General features: G+C 38.1%; 1 long non-coding RNA gene across 5 annotated transcripts in view; it reads left to right on the top strand.

The window, feature by feature from the left end:
• LOC129038578 (uncharacterized) overlaps positions 1 to 19737 on the top strand; it is a 53969-nt gene that overhangs the window by 7041 nt on the left and 27191 nt on the right. Inside the window, exons 3-4 of one of the 5 annotated variants that reach the window (XR_008503178.2) lie at positions 17601 to 17750; positions 18938 to 19046. The exons of 3 other annotated variants lie outside the window; for them this stretch is intronic. This is a non-coding gene — a long non-coding RNA (uncharacterized LOC129038578). Of the gene's footprint in view, positions 1 to 2099; positions 2212 to 17600; positions 17751 to 18937; positions 19047 to 19737 lie in introns of all 5 variants that reach the window. One more of the 5 variants, XR_010126578.1, reaches the window with a different exon arrangement.

Genomic DNA, 19737 nt, shown 5'->3' with positions numbered 1-19737 from the left:
AATTTTAAGTGGTAAATCACTTGCAAACCTTAACTCTTTAAACTATTGCTAGTAAGAAATTACTTTTACATATTGTATCGTCCATTGCAATGTGGAGATTGAGGCCTCCTTCTCTGAATCATTTAACCCTTTGCCTGGCAAGTGACCGTTTGTTTAGCCTCTCAGTAAGTAGGATGTATTTGTTCTTCCTAAGAGGTTAAAGTGGCGATTGCTAAGCATTCTAAGTATTCAGAGTGTGAATGAATGAATGAATGAATGAACAAATAAATGAATGCTTGACTTTCTAATTCAACATGGAAATCACCAGAAATTTTTTGATTAATGCTTCCCAGCTTTAGAGCATTCAGCCTCAGTCTTCATTTAAAGTTTACATTTTTTGCGGTATCTCTTGAGGTAGATAGATTTAAGAGAAAACAAGGAAGCAGTCCCAAAACATAGCAAAATAATTAAGCCTTTCTCAATGATGAACAAGAAATTCCCTCTGTCCAAAGGACCTAAAATTCTTGACTTGGAATGTGATTTTTCTGAAGTGGTGTGAAATATGGACCTTTAAGGCAAAACAGCTTTTTTGGCCTATAAAGTTGAATGATCCCCAAACCCACCAAGCAGCTTCTTCTTATAAATGAGCTTCCTTCCTTCTCAGGCCCATCAAACTTGAATGGCTAATTAATGAAGATTATTTATCAACAACTTCAATAAGAAATGTTAGGAAGGGGAATCTAATAGAGAATGCCAATAAAATACATCAGACTCTAAAACTTTCTAGGACTGTTAAAAATCAATCTACAAGCATCAGTTGATCTCATATGAATAAAATATTTCAATCAAAATAAATTTGAAGTTTATTTTATCAATGTTAAATATAGCTGAAGTTGAAATATCAAGCTTGGTTAACATCATTTTGGTGTTTAAAAACTTTTAAGAACTTGAAATGATGATTTGCAAACTGGAGTCTCATGATACTTTAAAAAAAATACCAATAAACCTAGGACAGCCCTGAACTGAATAATTAAACGCATTAATAGCTTATGTAAAATCACTGCAGTAATTTGAACCTTATTCCCGGTAAGGAAGGTGTGAGGCAAACATTTCAAGAAGAAAGCACTATTTAAAACCCCAGTGTGCTGCCTTTTGGATGTTGCTGAATCACTGTTTTTTTGTGAATCTGAAGGAATGAGAGAGGTAGAATTACAAGAAAGTGCTGAGAGAAAGCTTTGCAAACAGAGCAGGGTAACAGAGTAGTCAAAGTGTCAATCCTGCCTTTGTTTTTGCTGAGAAGTCCCTGGAAACAGGTGAGTGATTGACTTCTTGATTAATGCTTCCCAGCTTAAGAGCATTCAGCCTCAGGCTTCATTTAAAGTCTACATTTTGCAGTATCTCTTGAGGTAGATAGACTTAAGAGAAAACAAGGAAGCAGTCCCCAAACACATGCAAAATAACTAAGCCTTTCTCAATGATGAACAAGAAATTCCCTCTGTCCAAAGGATCTAAAATTCTTGACTTGGAATGTGATTTTTCTGAAGTGGTGTGAAGTAGTGACATCTTGTGGCCATGTGAGGTAATTTCTCATGATTTCTATGTTGAATTAGGAAGTCAAGCATTCATTTGTTCGTTAATTCATTCATTCATTCACACTCTGAATGCTTAGAATGCTTAGCAATTGCCACTTTAACCTCTCTGGTTTTTTTTTTTTTTTTTTTTTTGGAGATGGAGTCTTGCTCTGTCGCCCAGGCTGGAGTGCAAGTGGTATGATCTCGGCTCACTGCAACCTCCGCCTCTTGGGTTCAAGCGATTCTCCTGCCTCAGCCTCCTGAGTAGCTGGGACTACAGGTGCATGCCACCATGCCCGGCTAATTTTTGTATTTTTTAGTAGAGACAGGGTTTCACTGTATTGGCCGGGCTGGTCTCGAACTCCTGACCTCGTGATCTGCCCGCCTCAGCCTCCCAAAGTGCTGGGATTACAGGTGTGAGTCACTGTCTGGTGTTTCTTTTGAACAACAAATGACAGTCTTTCGGAGTAAAGGTCAGATTTTAATGACCCTATTGCTATAGGGTCAAATAATGAATTGTTTCCCTGCCCTGTCCTCTCTCCACTATAGGAAAGAAGCACACAGGAGGGTGTGTAAACTCAAAGGAGCAGAGATGCTGAAGGCAAAATAGCTTCATTTAAGGCAAATTTCTGCCTCTACATGCTGTGTGACTATAAAAAAAGTGAGCAACCCACTCTGAATACTTTTCTTCTTAGGAGGAATGCCAGCAATTATAATTACCCTTCAGAATTGTGGGGATTAAATGAGTTAAACCATAATGTGAGTTATGAAGCTGATAGAATTCTCAAATGATGATATAGTGGAAATAGGTCATTGTGATATGGGGTCCTATAAGTTCTTTGGAGATCAAGTTTCTTGTCTGTAAAAGGTGGGTATTAAATAAGCTGACCAGCATGGTTGCTTCTGTTTCTAACATTCCATAATTTGATGTTTTTCTTCACACTCTTCTGAACCTCTTTATTTCCAGTAGCGAGCTTCTCAACACTTATTTTTTGGCCTATAACTTTGTAGTAAGTATTTTGTTTCCTAGGTAATAAGTTCTGAATGACGTAAAGGAAAATACAGGTGTTTTATACGTTATCTTCCACCACTGACATTTCAGTTTTATGGTTGGAGAAGTTAGGCAAGTTTTATTGGGGAGGGGGAGGTGGGTGGATGGAAGGATGGAGTCTCACTCTGTCGCCCAGGCTAGAGTGCCAGTGATGTCATCTCAGCTCACTGCAACCTCCACCTCCTGGGTTCAAGCGATTCTCCTGCCTCAGCCTCCGAAGTAGCTGGGATTACAGGTGTGCGCCACCACAACCAGCTAATTTTTGTATTTTTCGTAGAGACAGGGTTTTGCCATGTTGGCCAGGGTAGTCTCGAACTCCTGACCTCAGGTGATCTGCCCGCCTCAGTCTCCCAAAGTGCTGGGATTACAGGCCTGAGCCACTGCATCCAGCCATTTAGGCAAGTTTCTGAATTTAGAAAGAAGCACAAACATTCTGACAAATATCGAAGTGTTCACTCTGTACCTAGCAGGCACAATAAATAACATGCCTTGTTCACACACGGAAGTGTGAAGTAGGCATAGGTTCTCTTCTGGCCCATGGTTACTAGGCCAAGCAATGCAGTGAATTAATCTTTCTTTCTAGTTCTTCCTTCCCAGCTCACTTGTTTCTCAACAAAACCTGGGACTTGGATAAAATTCACAGATTGAGTTTATGTCTTACCATCATGGGGGAAAATATTTCAAAACAACCTATCTTTTAGGCAAGTCTATTCTTTCCTTCCTCCCTTCATTTTTTCTCTTTCTTGTGATTAGTTTTCTAAACACTGCATGACTAGTTCCAGAACCTCATGAAAAGAGGTGACACTCTATTTCATCCCACATTTTGTTTGTAATTCAGTTTATAAAACCCTTTCTCTTACATTATCTCCTTTGTTTCCCAAACCAACGATCTAAAGTTAGTGGAACCAGATGTTACTATCCGTTTTAAAATTAGGAACCTGAGGCCGGAAGAACTTGAGTGAGTTTCCCATGGACACACCCCCAGTAAGTGATGGCAACAGAATCAAAACCCTGGGCTTTCCCCTAGGACTTAGGTCAGGCGTCTCCAAACTGCTCAAGTTCATTTTAAGAATTATATTGGCAGGGCACGGTGACTCACACCTTTAGTACCAGCACTTTGGGAGACCGAGACAGACGGATCACTTGGGGCCAGGAGACCAGCCTGGCCAACATGGTGAAACCATGTCTCTACAAAAAATACAAAAATTAGGTATGGTGGCGCATGCCTGTAATCCCAGCTACTCAGGAGCCTGAGGCAGGAGAATCACTTGAACCTGGGAGATGGAGGTTGCAGTGAGCCAAGATCATGCCACTGCACTCCAGCCTCCATGACACAGCAAGACTCCATCTCAAAATAAATAAATAAATAAATAATTATGCCAAAAATTCTTCCTGCGCTATTTGAATAACTTATAACTTGTATTTAAAATTTGTTTGTTTTGGTCCTGTAAATAAAATTGGGAAGCAGAAAAAAGTAAGAAAAAGAAAAAAATTGTTTTTTAAGCTTTGTTAATCTCCGAATGATGGATAATCCCTTTAGAGAGAAGGAAAGGCCGACTGACAGTCTTGGGTTATTTCCCCATATGTAGACCCTGGGATGAGGATTGAATTTAAGTAAAAGTAGTTGTTTGGGAAGTGATCTCAGGAAGGATTTGGAATGGGGAGGTGAGGCAGGGAAGGGACGGATGCTAATGCAGAGTGCATTGATTAGCAGATGACCACTGTGGGCTCTGGAGCTCAGCACACCAGGTAACTCTGTGAAACTGCACAGAGCATACCTCAGAGTCATTTCACTGGAGAGAAGAAGAGGCTGGGGTGTTCATGGACCAACTCTCATTTGTCATTGACACAACTCCCAGCATCCTGGAGTGTCCTGGAGGTAGGAAAAGCATGCTCAGCAGTTGGAGAGAGCCCCTTGGCACAGTTGTAGAGGACTGCAGTAAGAAGCTGCTGCCTGCACAGGAAACATGAGTGTTGAGAGTATGTGGGCAGGGCATGCTAGCCCTGTCCCCTCTACCCATACACCTGCTCTGCCTGTGTCTTACGTGATTACCAACTGTGATTCACACATCTAGCACCATGCAACATGCTAACGGAGATGCAAAATATTTGTAAGGATCTAGTACCTCTTCTTATCACAATAGGTTGATTGAAAATCCGTGCACACCTGAAAAAGTAGCACAGTAAGGTTTATTGTCAAGTGTCAAAATGAGTAAAGCGGACGTCAAATACTACAGAAGCTCAGAGAAGGGAGTAATCAGCTGAGAAGTCTTGCTGAGGGATTTGGGTGGAAGAATGAAGCTTGAATGTGGGACTGAACAGGCAGGTGTGCCATGTCGTTCTCACCTGTCCTCTATACAATGGGAAGTTGAAAGTTTCCCCCTCCTCTATCAAATTAATACATGAAGATAAGGCTGGGTGCAGTGGCTCACGCCTATAGTCCCAGCACTTTGGGAGGCCAAGGCAGGCGGATCACGAGGTCATGAGATGGACACCATCCTGGCTAACACGGTGAAACCCTGTCTCTACTAAAAATACAAAAAATTAGCTGGGTGTGGTGACACGCACCTGTAGTCCCAGCTACTTGGGAATCTGAGGCAGGGGAATCACTTGAACCCAGGAGATGGACGTTGCCGTGAGCCGAGATCGTGCCACTGCACTCCAGCCTGGGCGACAGAGTGACACTCTGTCTCAAAAAAAAAAAAAAAAAAAAAATGAAGATAACTTAAAAAATAGTTTAGAGGCTTATGAGGGGATGTGATTAAAGATCTCATATTTTTAAAATAATTGATAAAAATAATTGATTCAAAGTGACAAAGGTGCTACTACTACTACTAAACCAGATGGTTGGGGTGCTGTTAAAGCCATGCTTAAAGATTATAGCCTTAAATTTATATGTTAGGAAAGAACAAGGTATGGAAATAAATGATCTAAGCTTTCATCTCAGAGGTTAGAATCACGTAAGAAAATTAAACTCCCCAAAAAGTTAGGACAAAATAAAGGTAAGAGGAAAAGTTAATGAAATAGAAAACAGTCAATAAGGAGGATCAGTAAGACTGAAAGTTTGTTCTTGAAAAAGGAGCAAGAAAATTCATAAACTCCTGGATATACTGATTTAAGAAAAATAGATAGAAAACACAAACAACTACTACCAGGTATCAAAAAGGAGATAATACCATAGATCCTGATGCAAACAGGATCCTTTTCAAATGCAAATTTAAAAGATTATAAGAATATCATGAACAGCTTTAAACAGTAAGTTTGATGAGTTAGATGAAATTGACATGTTCTTTAAAAGGTCACAACTGACCAAAACTGACACAAAAAGGAATATAAAAATCAGAATAATCTTATAACTATTAAATAAATTGGATCTATAATTACCAACTTTCCCACGAGGAAAACTTTAGTCTCAGAGTCTCACTGGTGAATTCTTCCAAATATTTAAGAAAGAAGTAATGCTAAAGTTTTGCAACTTTTTCAAAGAATAGTAAAGAACAAAGATAATCTCTAGTGTTTGAATAACCTTGATACAAAATGTAACAAACATTATAAGAAAACTACAGGTGAATCCTACTCAGAAACCCTGAACAAAATATTAATGAAGTGAATGGAGCAATATGTCAAAAGGATAATAAACCTTGCTCAGATTGGTTGATTTTGGAAATGCCAGTTTGGTCTAGTATTATAAAAACCTATATGATTAGCATGCTCACAGAATAAAGAAGAAATATTATAATGATCATTTTAATAGGTACATAAAAAGCAATTGGATACATTCAAGATCTTCTCAAGATGTTAAAATCCTTGGCAAGTCAGCATTAGGAGCTTCTTTTATCTAATGAACATACAAAAACCTATAGCAACCAACATGTGTGATAGTGAAAAGTTGAAAGCTTTTTCCTTGAAATTAGGGACAAGAAAACATGTATTAGAGTTACTAGTAAATGCAATAAGGCAAGAAAAAGAAATACAGGAGAAAAGGGTTGGAATGGAAGAGATTTTTTATTAAATAGAGTTGTTATAGTTTTATACATAGAAATCCTATAGGAAATACATACAGATAAATTATTAGAATTGATAAGTGAGCTTAGCAAAATCATGAAATACCAGGTCTATATACAAAAGTACTTCTATAATAAACATAAAAGAAAAAAGCAAAAAATCCAGACAAATAAATACATATTACAGGACCCGATTTTATGTAAAGTCCAAAAACCAAGAAAAACTCAGGTATATTATTAGAAGTCATGACAGTTACTTTTGAGGAAGAGGAAGGGGTAGTGATTGGTTGTGGGCAGAGGGGTGCTTCTAGGGGGCTAGTGCACTCTTGATCTAGATAGTTTTTCACAGGTGTTCACTTTGTGATAACTGAGCAGTACACTTATGTTTTGCTCACTAATTTGCATGTAGGAGAACATTTAACACAATAGAAAGCCCAGTAGATCAGTTTAGTAAGCAATAGTATCTATAAATAACATATAATTTTAACTTTAGAAACATTAAATTATTTGAAGGCAATTGGAAGAAAACCAACCAGCATTAATTTATAAGCACAGAATCCACAATCAAATTGTGGCAAAAAGTAATTTTGCCATTACTTTTAATGGCAAAAACCACAATTACTTTTGCAGCAACCTAATATAAATAATGAAACCTAAGCATGTGTCTTTAACAATTTCTGGAATACTACAGGTGCATAACTTATTCCATCCTCTCTGGTTATATCTGTCATTAGTTGTTTAATTATGTATGCAGGTGTCACATCTGTGACACTAATGGATTGGTATCTCTGCCAAAAAGGTGCTTGGTAAATTGACCTGGGATTGCGGTGACCTTAGCAGCCTCTTGCTTGGAATGCTCTTCCTGTACACTGCTCTGCCCTTTTCTGCTCCTGCACCTTCCCCAGTCCTGCCCTCCAGAGGCACCCAACTTTAACTCTTCATATCTTTCTTCAGTTATTTCATCTCCATATTTCTACTTAGCATCCTACTGACATTTTTTCATTTACCCATTTTAGACCTCATTCGTTGACTTCCTATTATGGTACTGTGTACCTCTTTAAACGTCTATTCACTTCCCCTTCCTCTACTCTCCTAAGATTCAATATTTACATTGTGCTCTTCTGTAAATATTGTCCATCCTTAAGCCAAGTGGTGTGTCATGATAACATTTCCTTTCTTGAACAACTTCTATTTTGCCTAGATTAATAATTGTCTGTTTGTCGTTTGCCTAGTTTTCTTTATACCTATTGGTCATCCTTCCCAACTATCTCATATATCTCATGAGTGTCTCCCAATATTATTTCTCACATGGTCAATATCTTCAGATTATGGATCAATTCCACTTTTTACCACCCCACCCCACCTCCCAGAGATACCTTCCTGAAGCCTTCTGTTTTCCTTCAATCTAGACTCCTTGCTCTCTTGGGTGGCTGCTCATCTTCATCCACCTGGGACTTGCCTTTGCCACTCTCCTCTATTGAATCCCCTGTTTCTTGGAGTCTTTTGCATAACTCTTTCTTGGTTTTCTCCATTTTTTTTTTTTTACTTCAATCTTTCTCCTGATGCTACTCCACTGGAGTAAGAGAGAAAGATTGTTCAGGAGAAAGATTGCATGAGACATGATGTCTAGTCTACTCAAAACTTTATTAAGAGGTTGATAGGGTATAGAATTTATGGATGAAAGCCATTTTCTCTTAGAGGTTTAAGGAAAAATAAACCTCCATCAGTTGCTCCATTGTAGATTGTTTTTATTTTTGGCTCCAGAAGTTTTTAGTTATAGAAATGTGTCATGTTTTGATATTTCTCTATGTCTTGGTGTAGGTCATTCTTTATTTACTATTCTGGACATTTGGCAGATCCTTGCAATATGCAAAGTCAAGTTTCCACAGTACTGGGAAATTTTCTTTTATTATTTATTTGAAAGTTTCCTCCTTTTGCTATCCCTTCTCCCTCTCTGGGACTCTTATTAGTCATATGTTAATTTACAGTTCATTATTCTTATTTAAACATTTAAACATTTCCTGTGCTTGATTTCAAATGTTTTGTATTCTCTAATTGTTCCCTTTTAATGGGAATTTGTTCACTTATCTCAGAGGAAGAACAATGACAGGCAACAAACAGTGAGCCCTACAACTATGAAAAAGGGACATGGGACTCAACTTAGTGTGAGGGAACAGAAAACACTTCTTTGTAGATGTGACATCTGTGCTCGGCTAGGCTTAACTAAGCAAAAAGGAAACTGGGGGACACACATTCTGGGAAGAAGGAAAAGCCTATGTAAAAATCCTGAATAGGGAAGATGTGCAGTGCATTAGTAAGGAACTGAAAGTGGCCAGGGTGATTAGAGTTGAGAGCAAGGGGGAAAGCAGCTCATAATGACGCTGATAATGTAAGCAAGAACCAGACCATTCAGGGCCTCTGGCTACATTAAGGATTTCAGAGTTTATCTTAAAGGCATGAGAAGTTAGTATAAAGTTCAAAGCAGAGCAGATCATGTAATGCTAAATTTTATCGGTGAAAGTTTGATGAGAAACAGGATATTTATACAGTGTCAAAGTAGTTTGCCACAAAATACTTACTGACTGCCAAGAGAAAGAAAATAAATAGAGAAAGCTAATAGACACCACTCTAACCAAGTGATCAAAGTTACCATTACCACTAATGGATGAATCAGCATCATGTGCCTCCTCATGTAATGCACTGAGAAGAACATAACATCACTCTGTGATACTTCTGCTAACAATGCATGCCTGGATCAGATAGTGGGAAAACATAAGACACACCCAATGGGAGGGACATTCTACAAAGTTCCCTGTATTCTTTTAAAACACACACACACACATACACAGTAAAGTATCAAAAGACAGGGAAAGACTGAGGAACTGTTCCAGGTTGAAGGAGACTGAGGAGACATGGCAACATGTGATCTGGGATGGATTCTGGACCAGCACATCCATTTATATTTCTCTTGCTATAAAGGGCATTAGTGAGACAACTGGAAAAATTTGAAAAATATCTATAGATTAGACCTTAGATCAATGTCAATTTCCGGATTTTCATAATTGTACTGAGCCTATCTCAAAGAATATCCTTGTCTTTACACACTATAATACTTAAGGGTAGAAGGGCATCTTGTGTGTAACTTACTCTCAAATGGCTTAGGAGAAAAAGTAGAGATAGAGAGTATGAATGAGAATGAGAGTTACTATGAAAACAAATGAACCATGATAAAATATTAATACTTGTTGATGCTCAGAATTCAGGAAAAATTAATATTTGGAGAACCCAGGTGCAATAAATTCTTCATGCTGCTTTGGCAACTTTTCTGTAAGTCTGAAATTATTTCACGATTTTAAAAGAGATTGCTTAGACTGCAGTAAGAGAAGCCATTAAAAGAGGACAAAAGGGGATACAGCACATGGAGCCCATTAAGCAGGCAGTGTAAGCATCTAAGAGAATGCTTACGGTAACTTGGTGTTGAGTGGTCACAGTGGAGATGGAGAGGAGTGGATGGAATCAAGAGGTATTTAGGACACGAAGTAGACACGAGTGGAGAAGGATGTAGAGCCAATGGGTGATGCCATTCACTGAAATAAGGAAGAGTAGGAGATGCAGGCTTAAAGAGAATGATGCTGAGTTCTATTTTGTACAACATATATAAGATATCTTTAAAATATCCAGGAGGAGAGTTAGAGTAGGCAGTGGATTTGTAGCTCCAGAAATCAGGGACAGTTTCTGTGCTGAAGATAATAGTTTGAGGCCATTTAGCACATAGATGGCAACTGAAGCCATGAGCGTGGGTGGTGTTGTCTAAGGAGCAAGTGGAATAGAGAAGGCTAAGAAAGCCCAACATTTAAAGTTTGGATAGAAAGGAAAACAAATGTGTTCAGCATTGGAATGAAAATGGAGATGCAACCACAGGTATTCACGTGGTGAAAATAATTATAAAAGGATATTATATGCAATTCTATAATGTATTTGAAAATGTAAAGAAAACAGATAGTTTTCTAGCCAAAGACAAAATAACAATGACCAAACTTGGGCAGACTATAACTGTAGAGGAGTAATTCTTCATAATTACATAATACAATTTTACATAATTACATAATATAATTCTACATAATAAGTAATTGTAAAATTACTCGTCTACAGTTATAGTCTTCAGAACCACTTGTAGGGTCATTAAAGATCTATTAACCATTGAAAAAAGGAGACTTTTAAAAAAATAGTTGAGTTCTTTATAACTTTCAAAGAACAAAAAATGTCTGTTTCTAAGGTCATAACCTTGGAAACACACTTAGTTTGGAAGCAAAAGAAGGTATAAAGAAATGATCAAAGACTGAAGAGGAGAAGAAAAAAGTACAATTATATGATAATTCAAAGAGACAGGAAGCCTAAATCCTTCCCTAGTTATTGAACTGGTATTAATCATAAATATTTTCCTTCTCACTACTCGATGGGAATAGTTAGCAGTATCTCTGGATCAAGTCAGAATGTGACAACCAGATGTTTGACACGCGTGAATAATATATATAATATGGAATGTGACACGTGTGAATATATATAATATGGAATATTTGCCAGGTGTTGAAGAGAAAAGTTGTAGTATGAAAATGTAGGTCTAGTTAAGGTCTTATTTTCTAGGAATCTGCCATTGAAGATTTGGGCACAGTACCAGTATCTCCAAGAAGTTGAAGTTGTGTTTGGAGTTAGGCTGATCCCTCTTCCTCTCGTTTGCAAAGCCCTACAAAGGGAACAGGCTAACATAATCATATGCTGTGATCTGGTTTGTACTCTCACTGGATGGATCCTGGAAACAGACCACGGTAATGGCTAATCAGGATTCTAGCAAAAGAGATTGGTTGACAGAATGGTGGCCATGAGCTATCACAGCCTGAATTTTTTTATTTCAATTGGTTTTTGGGGAACAGGTGGTGTTTGGTTACATGAATAAGTTCTTTAGTGGTGATTTCTGAGATTTTGGTGCCCCCATCACCCAGGCAGTGTATACTATACCCAATGTGTAATCTTTTATGCGTCACCACACCCCCTTTCCCCCAAGTCCCCAAAGTCCAATGTATCATTCTTATGCCTTTGCATCCTTGTAGCTTAACTCCCATGTATGAGTGAAAACATACAATGTTTGGTTTTCCATTCCCGAGTTACTTTTCTTGGAATAATAATCTCCGATTTCATCCAGGTTTCTGCAAATGCCATTATTTCATTCCTTTTTATGGCTGAGTAGTATTCCATGGTGTCTGTGTGTGTGTGTGTGTGTATGTGTGTGTGTATATATATATACACACACACACACATATATATATTCCATGAGTAGTAATTCATGGTGTATGTACATTTTTTATATATATATATATACACACTCACACACACACACCCCATATATATATATATGTATATACACATATATATATACATACCACATTTTCTTTATCCACTTGTTGATTGATGGGCATTTGGGCTGGTTCCAAATTTTTGCAATTGCAAATTGTGCTGTTACAAACATGCATGTGCAAGTATCTTTTTCATACAATGACTTCTTTTCTTCTCAGTAGATACCTAGTAGTGGGATTGCTGGATCAAATGGTAGATCTACCTTTAGTTCTTTAAGGAATCTCCACACTGTTTTCCATAGTGGTGGTACTAGTTTACATTCCCACCAACAGTGTAAAACTGTTCCTTTTTCACCACACCCACACCAACATCTATTAATTTTTGGTTTTTTGATTATGGCCATTCTTGCAAGAATGAGGTGGTATTGCATTGTGGTTTTGATTTGTACTTCCCTCAACATCATTAGTGAGGTTGAGCATTTTTCCATATACTTGTTGTCCATTTGTATATCTTCTTTTGAGAATAGTCTATTCATATCTTGGCTCACTTTTTCATGGGATTGTTTGTTTTTCTTGCCAATTTGAGTTCTTTGTAGATTCTGGATATTAGTTCTTTGTCAGATGTATAGATTGTGAAGATTTTCTCTCACTCTGTGGGTTGTGTGTTAACTCTTATTTCTTTTGCCGTGCACAAGCTTTTTAGTTTAACTAAGCCCCATCTATTTATCTTTGTTTTTCTTGCATTTGCTTTTGGGTTCTTGGTCATGAAGTCTTTGCCTAGGTCAATGTCTAGAGGGGCTTTTCCGATGTTATCTTCTAGAATCTTTATGGTTTCATGTCTTAGATTTAAGTCTTTGATCCATCTTGAGTTGATTTTTGTATAGGATGAGAGATGAAGATCCAGTTTCATTCTTCCACATGTGGCTTGCCAATTATCCCAGCAGCATTTGTTGAATAGGATATCCTTTCTCCACTTTATATTTTTGTTTTCTTTGTTGGAGATCAGTTGGCTGTAAGTATTTGGCTTTATTTCTGGGTTGTCTATGCTGTTCCATTGATCTATATGCCTATTGGTCTATATGCTTATATTTGTACCAGTACCATGCTGTTTTGGTGACTATGGCCTTATAGTATAGTTTGAAGTTGAGTAATATGATGCCTCCAGATTTGTTCTTTTTGCTTAGTCTTGCTTTGGCTATGCAGACTCTTTATTGGTTCCACATGAATTTTAGAATTTTTTTCTAATTCTGTGAAGAACGATGGTGTGTTTTTTTTTTTAATAGAAATTGCATTGAATTTGTAGTGTGGTCATTTTTCTCAGTATGGTTGTTTTCACAATATTGATTCTATCCATCCGTGAGTGTGGGATATGTCTCCATTTGTTTGTGTCATCTATGATCGCTTTCAGCAGTGTTTTGTAGTTTGTCTTGTAGAGATCTTTTATGTCCTTGGTTAGGTGTATTCCTAAGTTTTTTTTTTTTTTTTTTTTTTTTTTTGCAGCTACTCTGAAAGTGGTTGAGTTCTTGATTTGATTCTCAGCTTGGTCGCTGTTGATGTATAGCAGAACTACTGATTTGTGTACATTAATTTTTTATCTGGAAACTTTGCTGAACTCATTTACCAGTTCTAGGAGCTTTTTGGATGAGCCTTTAGGGTTTTCTAGGCATATTATCATATCACCAGCAAACAGCAACAGTTTGGCTTCCTCTTTACTGATTTGGATACCATTTATTTCTTCCTGTTGTCTGATTGCTCTGGCTAGGACTTCCAGTACTATGTTGAATAGAAGTGGTGAAAGTGGGCATCCTTGTCTTGTTCCAGTTCTCATGGGGAATGCTTTCATCTTTTCCCCATTCAGTATAAGGTTGGCTGTGGGTTTGTCATAGATGGCCTTAAGATGTGTCCCTTCTATGCTGATTTTGCTGAGAGTTTTAATCATAAAGGGATGCCTGATTTTGTCAAACGCTTTTTCTGCATCTATTGAGATGATCACGTGATTTGTTTTTAATTCTGTTTATGTGCTGTATCACATTTATTGACTTACATATGTTAAACCATCCCTGCATCCCTGGTATGAAACCCACTTAATCATGGTGGATTATCTTTTTGATATGCTGTTGGATTTGGTTTGCTAGTATTTTGTTGAGGATTTTTGTATCTATGTTCTTCAGGGATATTGGTCTGCAGTTTTCTTTTTTTGTTAGTCCTTCCCTGGTTTCAGTATTAGGGTAACACTGGCTTCATAGAATGAGTTAGGGAGGATTCCCTCTTTCTTTATCTTTTGGAATACTGTCAATAGGATTGGTACCAATTCTTCTCTGAATGACTATTAGAATTCAGCAGTGAATCCATCTGGTCCTGGACTTTTTTTTGTTGTTGGCAATTTTTAAATTACCATTTCAACCTTGTTGCTTGTTATTGGTCTGTTCAGAGATTCTATGTCTTCCTGGTTTAATCTAGGAGGGTTGTATATTTCCAGGAATTTATCCCTCTTCTCTAGGTTTTCTAGTTTATGTGCATAAAGGTTTTCATAGTAGCTTGGAATAATCTTTTGTATTTCTGTGGTATTGGTTATAATAGCTCCCATTTCATTTCTAATTGAACTTATTTGGATCTTCTCTTTTCTTTTCTTGGTTAATCTTGCTAATGGTCCATCAATTTTATTTATATTTTCAATGAACCATCTTTTTATTTCATTTATCTTTTACATTGTTTTTTTTTTTCAATTTTATTTAGTTCTGCTCTGATATTTGTTATTTCCTTTCTTCTGCTAGGTTTGGGTTTGGGTTGTTCCTGTTTCTCCAGTTCTGTAAGGTGGGACCTTACATTGTCTATTTGTGCTCTTTCAGACTTTCTGATGTAGGCATTTAATGCTATGAACTTTCCTCTTGGCACTGCTTTTGCTGTATCCCAGAGGTTTTGATAGGTTGTGTCACTATTATCATTCAGTTCAAAGAATTTTTAAATTTCCATCTTGATTTCATTGTTGATCCAATGATCATTCAGGAGCAGGTTATTTAATTTCCATGTGTTTGCATGGTTTTGGGAGTTCTTTCTGGAGTTGATTTCCAATTTTATTCTACTGTGGTCTGACAGACTATCTGATATAAATTCAATTTTCTTAAATTTACTGAGACTTGTTTTGTGGCCTATCATATGGTCTATCTTGGAGAATATTCCATGTGCTGATGAATAGAATGTATATTCTGCAGTTGTTGGGTAGAACGTTCTGTAAAAATCTATTAAGTCTGTTTGTTGTAGGGTATAGTTTAGGTCCATTGTTTCGTTGTTGACTTTCTCTCTTGATGACATGTCTAGTGTTGTCAGTAGAGTATTAAAGTCCCCCACTATTATTATGTTGCTATCTATCTCATCTTTTAGGTCTAGTAGTAGTTGTTTTATAAACTTGAGAGCTCCAGTGTTAGGTATGTATATATTTAGAATTGTGTCCCTATTTTCCTTTTGAACTAGTCCTTTTATCATTATATAATATCCCTCTTTGTCTTTTTTAACTGCTGTTGCTTTAAAGGTTTTTTTTTTTTCTGATATAAGAATAGGTACTCCTGCTCACTTTTGGTGTCCATTTGCAAGGAATATCTTTTTCCACCCCTTTACCTTAAGTTTATGTGGGTCCTTGTGTTTTGGGTGAGTACCCTGAAGAAAGCAGAAACTTGGTTGGTGAATTCTTTTCTGCCATTCTGTATGTTTTAAGTGGAGCATTTAGGCCATTTATGTTCAATGTGAGTATTGAGATGCGAGGTACTATTCATTGTGCTATTTGTTGCCTCAATACCTTGGTTTTTTTTTCATTGTGTTATTGTTATAGAGGTCCTGTGAGATTTCTGAGGTTATATTTTGGTGTATTTCAAGGATTTGTTTCAAGATTAAGAGCTCTTTTTAGCAGTTCTTGTAGTGCTGGCTTGGAAGTGGCGAATTTTCTCTGCATTTGTTTTTCTGGAAAAGACTGTATCTTTCTTTTATATCTAAAGCTTAGTTTCGCTGGATACAAAATTCTTGGCTGATAATTGCTTTGTTTAAGGAGGCTAAAATAGGACTCCAATCTCTTGTAGTTTATAGGGTTCCTGCTGAGAAATCTGCTGTTAATCTGACAGGTTTTCCTTTATAGGTTACCTGATGCTTTTGCCTCGCAGCTCTTTAGATTCTTTACTTCGTCTTGACTTTAGATAGCCTGATGACTATATGCCTAGGCAATGATCTTTTTGCAGTGAATTTCTCAGGTGTTCTTTGAGCTTCCTATATTTGGATGTCTAGATCTGTAGCAAGGCCAGGGTAGTTTTCTTTGATTATTTCCTCAAATATGTTTTGCAAACTTTTGGATTTCTCTTCCTCAGGAACACCAGTTATTCTTAGGTTTGGACATTTAACACAGTCCCAAACTTCTTAAAGGCTATGTTCATTGTTTTAAAAATTATTTTTTCCTTGTCTTTAATAGATTGGGTTAATTCAAAAGCCTTGTCTTCAAGCTCTGAAGTTTTTTCTTATGCTTGTTCAATTCTATTGCTGAGACTTTCCAGTGCATTTTGCATTTCTCTAAGTGTGTCCTTGATTTCCAGAAATTGTGATTGTTTTTTATTTATGCAATCTATTTCACTGAAGAATTTTCCCTTCATATCCTGTATCATGTTCTTGATTTCTTTAAGTTGGACTTCAACTTTCTCTGGTGGCTCCTTGATTAGCTTAATAATTGACTTTCTTGACCTTATTCTTTTTCTGTCAATTTCAGAGATTTTGTCTTGGTTTGATTCAATTGCTGATGATCTGGTATGATCTTTTGGGGGTGTTAAAAAACCTTGTTTTTTCATATTACCAGAACTGTTTTCCTGATTTCTTCTCATTTGGGTGGACTCTGTCAGAGGGAAGATCTAGCTATGACTCAAAGGCTGCTGTTCAGATTCTTTTGTCCCATGGGGTGCTCCTTGATGTGGTGTTCTTCCTTACCCTAGGAATGGGGCTTCCTGAGAGCCAATCTGTAGTGATTGTTTTTGCTCTTCTGGGTCTAGCCACCCAGTGGAGCTACTTGGCTCTGGGCTGGGGTACTGGGGAGTATCTGCAAAGAGTCCTGTGATGTGACCTGCCTTCAGATCTTGCATCTGTGGATACCAACACTTGCTTCAGTGGAGGTAGCAGGGGAGTGAAGTGGACTCTGTGTGGGTCCTTGATTGTGTTTTTGTTTAGTGCCCTGGTTCTGTGTTGGCCTCCAGCCAGGAGGTGGTGCTTTTTCAAGAGCGCGTCAGCTGCGGTCCTATAGAGAAGATGCAAACTTGCCCTAAGGACACCTGGTTAAGTATTCAGGTTTCCCAGGCAGTGAGCAGGGCCATAGAGCTCCCAAGAGATTATGACCTTTGTCTTTGGCTACCAGGGTGGGTAGGGATAGGCATGTCTGAGCTCAGCCTTTCCTTGGGCAGGGCTTGCTGCAGCTGCTGTGGGGGATGGAGGTGTGCTTCCCAGTCCAATGGAGTTATATTCCCAGGGAATATATGCCTCTGCTGAGTCATACAAGTTGCCAGGGAAGTGGGGAAAAGAGGGCAGTCACAGGTTTCACCCTGCTCCAATGCAGCCTGCAGTCCTAAAGGCTGGTCTCACTCCCACCGTGCCCCTACAACAGCACCGACTCTATTTCCAGGCAGTCGATGACCAGGGCTAAGAACTTGCTCCAGACCACGAGCCTCCCCTTTGAGAACGCAAGTAGACTCACAGTTTTTCAGCATCTCAAGGAGCCTGCAGTGGTGATCCAGTTCCTTCAAAGGGTCTGTGGATTCTCTCGGCTTTCCTGGTATGTTTCTGTGGTAGTTCTTGGAGCAAAAGTTCATGATGTGAGTCTCCACAGGCCGCTCTGTCTGCCTGAGTGGGAGCTGCAAGCTAATCTTGCCTCCTATTCACCATCTTAATCTGCCATTTTCAGAAACTCTCAGCCATGGTTTTCTTGTCTTTCCCACAATGTCTGGCATAGAGTTGCCTTCAAAGAATGTTTGTTGACCGACTTGACAAAATATAGGTAGCCACTTCCCCTTCTGAAAAATTGAACATGTAGACCACTTTTTAAATTATTTCCTGAGATTCTGGTTGAGTGAGTTCCTTGGGAGACCATGTGGCATTTCTGTTCTTGGGCTCTATGAACTTAACTTTAAAATTCGTTCTTCCCCAAGAAGAATGAATCTTTAATACATCCCTTTGAGATCATTACTAGTATTATCCCATAATAAAAATGAAAAAAAATGAGACATTAAAAAAAACGAAGTCATATGGTCAAGGGCATACAGCCAGAAATGGCAGCAGCAGTATCTGCTCAATCTTCCCCAAGAAGAATGAATCCTTTGTTTTATTTAAATGAGTTTGACATTTATGTGTTACCTGGAATCAAAAGAAACCACTTTTCTGGATTGTTTGGAATCTTTTACAATGATCATATGTCATTTTTATTGGAAAAAAATTTTAAATGATAAATCAGTTATTCTTGTGTAACTAGTGAAAAGCACCCTTCACATCTTCTCAGCTCTCAAGTCACAGTGCTGTCATGAACACTGGAGCAGATTAGAGTTAAAGTTATGAGCCTGGGATTCAGATGCTGCTGCTGCCATTTCTGGGTTGTATGCCCTTGACCATGTGACTTCATTTTGTTTAATGTCTCATTTTTTTTCATTTTTACTATGGGATAATACTAGTAATTATCTCAAAGGGATGTATTAAAGATTAAATGAATAGTGCATACAAAGCACCTGGCATATGGCTAGTACTCAGCAAATGTTATTAGTAAATGCATTGAAGTTAAAATAATAGGGAGACTTAAGCACAGACAATTAAGCCCATCTCTAAAGATAATTAGTGATACCAATAGAAACTAATCTTTATTGAGCATTTAATATGTGACTGCAACTATATTATAGTTATGTAAGTTTTAATATGTAACTTATTATGTAAATAAGGGCTGAGGTTGTCTCATTTAATTCTCACACTCTATAGGGTCAAATCAGAAACCTGATTGATGAATGGCTCTGAGTGTCAATGCTAAATATCAGGGGGCCCGGCACGATGGCTCACACCTGTAATCCTGGCACTTTGTGAAGCCAAGGTAGGCGGATCACTTGAACACAGGAGTTCGAGACCAGCCTGGGCAACATGGTGACCCCCATCTTTACAAAAAAAATACAAAAATTATCTGGGAGTGGTGATGCGTTCCTGTAGTCCTAGCTACTTGGGAGGCTGAGGGAGGAGAATCACTTGATCCTGGGAGATGGAGGTTGCAGTGAGCTGAAATCACACCATTGCACTCCAGGGAGTGAAAACCTGTCTCAAAAAAAAAAAAAAAAAAAAATCTCATGGGAGACTCTTATTGGCCTGCTGGGATGGGGTAGGCAGAAGTATGCCCTCCCCCACAAAGATGTCCACACCCTAATCCCTAGAATGTATGAATATATTCCATGGCAAATGGGAATTAACGTGGCAGATGGAATTATGGTTGTTAATCAGTTAACCTTAAAATAGGGAGACTATGCTAGATTATCTGGATGGGCCCAGTTAATCACAAATGATACAAAATGAGAGACTCCACCCACCATTGCTGGCTTTGAAGATGGAAGAGGGCCCTGAGCCAAGGAATGTGGGCAGCCTTTAGAGGCTGGAATGGGGAAGAAAAAGGCTTTTCCTCTAGTCTCGTGAAGGGATGCAGCCCTGCTCAAGAACATTTATCCCAATAAAACTAATTTTGGCTTCTGACCTCCAGAACTGTAAGGTAACAACTTTGTGTTGTTTTAAGCCACTAA

Source organism: Pongo pygmaeus, chromosome 5 (assembly GCF_028885625.2).
Source record: "Pongo pygmaeus isolate AG05252 chromosome 5, NHGRI_mPonPyg2-v2.0_pri, whole genome shotgun sequence".
NCBI lineage: Eukaryota > Metazoa > Chordata > Mammalia > Primates > Hominidae > Pongo > Pongo pygmaeus.
The sequence above is the reverse complement of the archived record's forward strand: the minus strand, read 5'-3'. Positions and strand labels throughout refer to the sequence as shown.